We start from the raw sequence: 7,108 nt of genomic DNA, 5'->3' as shown, positions 1-7,108 counted from the left end.
CATGTGCCCGCCCCCTGGGCTCTTTCCTGCCGGAGCTCCGCTCCTGTGCGCTCCTGCAGGAAATGACCCCTTCCTGAAGCTGAGATTTCATGTCCCAGTGCGCATCACCTTTCCCCCCTCATTTTAACTTTTTTTATTTTTAAAGACAAAGCATACATAAAGACAAAACTAACATAAAAGAGCAGAAATTATTCTTACAATTTCTTGTTTAACAAACTCATGCCTAATTTATCATACGTTTATATATTTCACTTTGTATCATTATGTATAGGCCAGGCTGGGGACAACCAGGGCCAGGGCTTTCTTGGTGGCAGCCCCATCCTGGTGGGAAGAGCTCCCAGAGGAGATCAGGGCCCCGCAGGACCTTTTGCAGTTCCCCAGGGCCTGCAAGACGGAGCTCTTCCGCCAGGCTTTCTGCTAGGGTGTCGCCAACGTTATAGAGCCCTGGCTCTTGGTTTTAACATCCAGCCTGAGCCGCAGGAAGATTTTGAGCAGAAGGATTTTTAGAGAGTACACTGAAATAAGCCATCTCGAGTGACTATCTTCAGCACTTTATGAAACTGTATTCATAATGGAAGTGTTTTATATGGTTCTATGCGGTTTTAACTATATTTTATGTACGGACTGTGAGCCGCCCTGAGCCTGCATTGTGGGGAGGGCGGGGTATAAATGCGATCAATCAATCAATCAATAATATATCTCTTGCAAATATATCAAAACTGTACTTTGTATGTCCTTAGAACGCTTCAAATGTCTGTATGGTTTATTTACTATAGTCTTCAAACCACTTATAAAATCTTGACCACGTATTCTCAAATGTAGATTCTGGTTGTCCTTTCAAAGTTAAAGTTAGTCTGTCCATCTCTGCCATTTCCAACATTTTACTTAACATTTCTTCTCTTGAGGGTGTTTCCATTCTTTTCCAATATTTAGCATAATGTATTCTAGCAGTTGTAGTCACATGTTGTATAAGATAAGAGTAATTTGTTTTACAGTTTTCAGGTAAGATATTCAACAAGAGAAGAGAGAAGAACTGGCAATAAGTTCAAGACCACCTGTCATGATCTGTGCAGGACTGGGAGCAAGGCCTAGTGCGGTCTGGTCCCAGGAGAGACCAGTGTGGGAGTGGAAAGTAGACAGCCTACAATCCCCATAACGCTTAGAGAGGGTTATAGCCAATCAGTTTCCAGAGATTCTGTGAGGAGATTCTGACTTAAGCTGTTAACTGTGGAAAATGGTGTTCTTTCGTTCTCTCATCTGCGGTCTGGTCTCACAGAGGGGACAGGCAGGTCTGGTGAGAGGAAGAGAACCCTCACTTGGCTGAGAGTGAGTACAGGTAGCGTAGTCTGGCAGGCTGTGGGCCTTGAAGTGGTAACCCTTTAAGCGAACTAGGTGGTCGCGTTAGGTTTGTGTTTATTTTGCCTTTTAAAGCACTGTTAGATCTTTTAAAGCACGTTATCTTGTTTTCCTTGCCCCAGTACTGTGTTAATAAACCATTTTATTTAATTGTTATCTGCCTGGTCATCACACCTATAGTTCTCGGCTTAAAAGGGGGCATTTTGGATGGGCTTGGGAGGGTACTCTGGGCCTCCTCAAGGAACCCGAAGTCCAGGGTGGTGGCAGCGGAAGGTGGAGACCCCCTGGGGTCATGACACCACCCCAATGGGGTTCATAACCAAGTGAGGTTTTGCACAGCAGTTCCCCAAAGGCTCAAAGATCTGCTCCCTACACCATACTGGATCTCCTGGGTTGACAGACAGAAAGAAAGATTTTATTCCAGAGGTAATCTCTCTCTCTCTCTCTCAACATGGTTTTAATCTTTAATTTTTCATCAAGAGAATCTCAGCAATATGATTATTTCATTTCCTTCTTTAATAAAAGGCCAAAAATGACATTAAAAGATAACAGAGAAGTTGCAGGTTGCTTTGCTGGATGAGCCCAGAGGACTAAATGAGTCCTGCACTCAGAACTTAAGAAGCTGCCAGGTAGGGTTCAGAGATTCCTGGAGATTTTGGGGGGGGGTGGAGTCTGGGAGGGCAGAGTTTGGGGAGGGGGCTCACCATGGCATAATAGTCCACCCTCTTACACTGCCATTTTCTCCAGGGGAACTGATCTCTGTAATTTGGAGATAAATTGTAATTCCAGGAGATTTCCAGGCCTCAACTGGAGGTTGGCAACCCTAGTGCCCAAACAGCAGGATTTAGATAGTTAACACCAATTCTGAGGATCGGGAAACCAGAGGTGTCCCCTCTCTTTACAGAGAGCCAGTTTGGTGTAGTGGTTAATTGCGCGGACTCTCATCTGGGAGAACCGGCTTTGATTCCCCACTCCTCCACTTGCACCTGCTGGATGACCTTGGGCAAGCCATAGTTCTGTCAAAGCTGTTCTCTCAAGGGTCGTTCTGGAAAGAGCTCTCTCAGCAACACCTCCCTCACAGGGTGTTTGTGGTGGGAAGGGGAAGAGAAAGGAGTTTGTCAGCCGCTCTGAGACTCCGGGTGAAGGACAGGGTATAAATCCAATCTGTTCTCCTCCTTTTGTTTTTAGTTATCAGAGTGAACAGGCAGCAATAAACTCAACAGTCATAAAAATGTCTCCGCTTCCAGAGAAGAAGCCATGTTAAGGAAGCCCTATTCTATTTTATTTCACAGTATACTTTGCATTTGGCTAGACCCTAGGATGATTACTTCATGGCTCATATCAATCAAAGAAAATTGTGGCTAACGGAACAACACTAAAACAAAGTTCGAGTCCCGTGGCACCTTTAAGACCAACAAAGGCCAGATAACGGTGTTACACGGGCCAGATAACGCGGAGGGGGGGAGGCGTGGCTGTTCGCCCTGGAGCAAAATAATGTGTGGTAGCCTGATCACACGGCCCCCCGAGTCTCCGTGCTTCGGCTGTTAGCTGGCAATCACACGGCGATGCTGCAGCATGGCAAAGAAGCGGCATGGCACAATCACACATGTGTTTCGTGTTTGTGCGCATGTGCAGTTCCGCAGAGCAGCACTGCTTTCAGTTTCGTGTATGTGCGCATGCGCTTACGAAAAACATCTGGTTTGTGACAGGACGTGGACGGGCGCCGGATGCCACGGGATACTAGCGCTCCCGCGATCAGACGCCCACCTGTGCCACACATTCTCCGAATACTAGTGCACTTTTCTTGGTACTTTTTAACTCTGCATCTTCGGCGGGACGCCACAGGTTGTCCACGGGTGCGCTGTGCTTCCCAGATGTTGCAGTGTGATCACGCCCTACAAATCGGCCCGATATTCGTGCCTTTCGTGCGGCAAATTCTCCGTGTGACTGGGGCCAAAGTTTAATTCTGGATACAAGCTTTCATGTGCATGCACACATCTTTGCGTACATAAGATGAATACATATACATATGTATCTGATGAAGTGTGCATGCACACGAAGGCTTATGCCCAGAATTAAACTTTGTTGGTCTTAAAGGTGCCGCCGAACTCCAACTTTGTTCTGTTGCTTCGGACCAACATGGCGACCCACCTGAACAACACTAAAGTGCATTGAAGCCCACGCAGGGAGTAAAGAAGTGTACTCCCTCCCCCCCACATTGTTCTTTTCCTTTTCAGATTTATTCTTCATTTGATTCATCTATAGGCCACGCCTCTGTCATAACACACAAGCTGCTTGTAAGGAAAACCAACTGCGACACAATAAAGTCATAACGCTGCAATAAAGGAGAAAATAAAACAGCACATAAAACGGGCAGCACCTAAAATAACCCATAAAAGCCAGAGAGAAAACAAGCATTTCTGGGTCTGAAGGCCTTCCCCCACTAAGCTGCCATACTGAATCCGATCCTCGGTCCATCAAAGTTGGTATTATCTACTCAGACTGGAAGCTGCATTCCAAGGTCTCAGGCTAAGGTCTTTCACGTCACCTACTGCCTGGTCCTTTTTAACTGGAGATGCCAGGGACTGAACCTGGGACCTTCTGCATGCCAAGCAGAGGCTCTGCCACTGAGCCACAGCCCCTCTTTACAGCTCTCTAAGGTCTCAGGTGGAGGTCTTTCACATCACCTCCTTCCTGGTCCTTTTTAACAGGAGATGCCAGGGACTGAACCTGGGACCTTCTGCATGCCAAGCAGAGGCTCTGCCACTGAGCCACAGCCCCTCTTTACAGCTCTCCAGGGTCTCAGGCGGAGGTCTTTCAAATCACCTACTGCCTGGTCCTTTTAAATTGGAGATGCCAGGGACTGAACATGGGACCCTCGGCATGCCAAGCAGAAGCTCTTCCCACTGAGCCACGGCCCCTCTTTACAGCTCTCTAGGGTCTCAGGTAGAGGTCTTTCACATCACCTACTGCCTGGTCCTTTAAGAACATAAGAACATAAGAGACGCCAATGCTGGATCAGGCCAAAGGCCCATCCAGTCCAACACTCTGTGTCACACAGTGGCCAGAAATACCAGTGCCATTCGGAGGTCCACCAGTGGGGCCAGGACATATTTAACTGGAGATGCCGGGGATTGAACCTGGGACCTTCTGCATATCAAGCAGATGCTCTACGACTGAGCCACAGCCTCTTCCAGAACAACTAAGTCTAGAGAGGCTGCTGGAAGTTCCACTATAGGAAGGGTGCTTAGTGCCATTCCCAGGGAAGCCTCCCCCAGGTTTCCAGCAGATGAGGGAGAGAGAGACCACCCCAACGAGTAGGGATTTAGCAGCCAGCACCTCTTCTGAATGAGCCCCTGTGTGTGAAGTAACATGGGAGGGGACGCTTGGTGGTGAAGCTGATGGGCGGTAGGTCCAGAGTCGACAAAAAGAAATACTACTTTACACAGAGAGTAATTGAAATGTGGAATTTGCTGCCAGAGGATGTACTGATGGCCACTGGAATAAACAGCTTTAAAAGGGGATTCCATAGAGTCATCATGGAAGATGTCTACCTACTAGCCATGGTGGCTGAAAGTGACCTCCGCATTCGGAGGCACTAATCCTCTGAATCCCAGAGCCAGAAGAGCAACATCAGGGGAAAGCCTCGGCCTCTGTGACCTGTCGTTGGACCTCCAGAACAACTGGTTGGCCACTGTGTGATTTGGGATGCTGGACTAGATGGACCACCGGTCCAATCCAGCAGAGCTGTTCTGATGTTCTTCTCAGGGGAAGGCCTCAGCTTCTATGCCCTATTGTTGGCCCTCCAGAGGAACTGGCTGGCCACTGTGTGAGACGGGATGCTGGACTATATGGACCCTCACTGGTCTGATCCAGCAGGGCTTGTCTTATGTTCTTATGTTCACCTTACCAGCAGTTCTGGGGAACAGAAGGCAGAGGCGCAGTCATGCCCTGCAGATAACCTGTCCTTAGTCGGGATGCCGCAGTAATAGCAAACTTCTATCTTTATCGCTGATGTGGGGGGTTTCCATTTTTACCACAATTCCCACCTGCCCTCCATCTTTCTTTAGCTCTCTAATTGACACACCTGTACCTCCAGCACTTTCTCCTCATCTTCCCTCATGAATATGCAACTCCAGCTTGGAGGAACAACTCACCAAGCTGGATTTGCATACCTGTTAGGCCGTTGCCCTCTGCAAACTGCTAGGAAAGGGAGAAGCCGGGAGCTGGAAGGAACTTGGTCCCAGGAATTCTCAAGAGAGAGGGAACATGGCTGCTGCAGGCACATCAGCTCTACCTCTGCAAGCCCAGCTTGTTCAAAAAGATATTAACATTGCCTCGGCCTCCTTGATAATGAGAATTTAAAAAATAATAACAAACCTGAGGTAATGCTGAGCCTCCGATTCAGCTGCCGTGTCTGTGGCCCCCTTTTTTGGATTTTTTTATTTTTGGAAACTTTGGACTTGAATGAGAATTGAAGACTTAAAACATGGGATTTGGGGGGGGGGGTGTCGTGGGCCAGCCTCACAGGGTTGCTTAAACAAAACTTCCTTTATTAAGCTACTAGGAATAAGGCCCGTTGTGGAAATAAATACAACGAGCTCTAGAAAGAGGCTCTGGGAATAAAAATCATTTTAAAAAAAAGAAAAGAAAGAAAGAGGCTCTGGGAGAGTGTCAAGGCCTTGGGCACTCAGCGTCAATGTGCTGTGATGACCTCAGCAGGGTATAATGACACAAAGTCCACCATTTTCTTCAGAGGAAGTTATCTCTGCTACCTGAAGAGCAGTTGTAATTTTCAGTGGTCTCCAGCTTTCACCTGGAGATTGGTAACAATTGTTACCCAAGAAGAAATGGCTAGTTTGGAGGGTGGAGTCTATGGCATTGTACCTGTCTGAGGTCAGTTGTAATTCTGAGTGATTTCCACTCCTCTCCTCAGATTGGCAACAGTGGTTCCCCAGGAGGGAATGGTGGGTGGAGTCTATGGCATTGTACCTCTCTGAGGTCCCACCCCTCCTCAGAACCTCACTCTCTCCAGGTTCCGTCCCTCAAATCTCTAGGAATTTCTCACCTGGACTTGGCAAACCTATCTACTTTCCAGCCAATCACCCCTCCTCAGAACCTCACTCTCTCCAGGTTCCGTCCCTCAAATCTCTAGAAATTTCTCACCTGGAGTTGGCAAACCTATCTACTTTCCAGCCAATCATCAACCTACATTTATTTCCCCCTCACTCTTCAGCTTTCAATTTCCTCCACACACACACACCTGCAGCCTCTTCCGTGCTCTGAAGCCCTTCCACAGAGTCCACCATTTTCTCCAGGGGAACTAATCTCTGCCATCTGGAGAGCAGTTGTAATTTTGAGTGATCTCCAGCCCTCACCTGGAGTTTGGCAACAATAGTTTCCCAGGAGGAAAAGTAGTCTTTCTCTGCAATAAGGACCAAAGCAGCTTACATCATTCTCCTCTCCCCCTTTTGACTTGCAAACAACCCTGTGAGGTAGGTTGGGCTGTGACTGGTCTAAAATCACCCACTCAGCTTCTACAGCAAGAACCTGGATCTAGCAGACCCTGCTCTGAAGCACTAACTGCTATGCCTAGGGCAGCCAACCTCCAGGTGTGGAGCCTGAAGATCACCAGGTATCACAACTGCAGACAACAGATCCCCCCCCCCCGGGGAAAATAACTGTTTTAGAAGGTGGGCTGTATGGCATTCTGTTCAGCTGAGGCCTCTCCCCTCTCCAACCTCTGGCTTCC

At 48.0% G+C, this 7,108-nt stretch overlaps 1 non-coding gene across 1 annotated transcript; it reads right to left on the bottom strand.

Annotated features, from left to right (window-relative positions):
• Positions 1-4,475: 4,475 nt before the first annotated feature.
• TRNAI-GAU lies at positions 4,476-4,547 on the bottom strand. The gene has a single exon. It is a non-coding gene; the product is annotated as a tRNA-Ile (tRNA).
• Positions 4,548-7,108: the final 2,561 nt, after the last annotated feature.

Source organism: Gekko japonicus, unplaced genomic scaffold (assembly GCF_001447785.1).
Source record: "Gekko japonicus isolate JY-2015 unplaced genomic scaffold, Gekko_japonicus_V1.1 scaffold3412, whole genome shotgun sequence".
NCBI classification, from domain to species: Eukaryota; Metazoa; Chordata; class Lepidosauria; order Squamata; family Gekkonidae; genus Gekko; species Gekko japonicus.
Note: the sequence above shows the minus strand (reverse complement) of the source record. Positions and strands in the feature narration are given on the sequence as shown.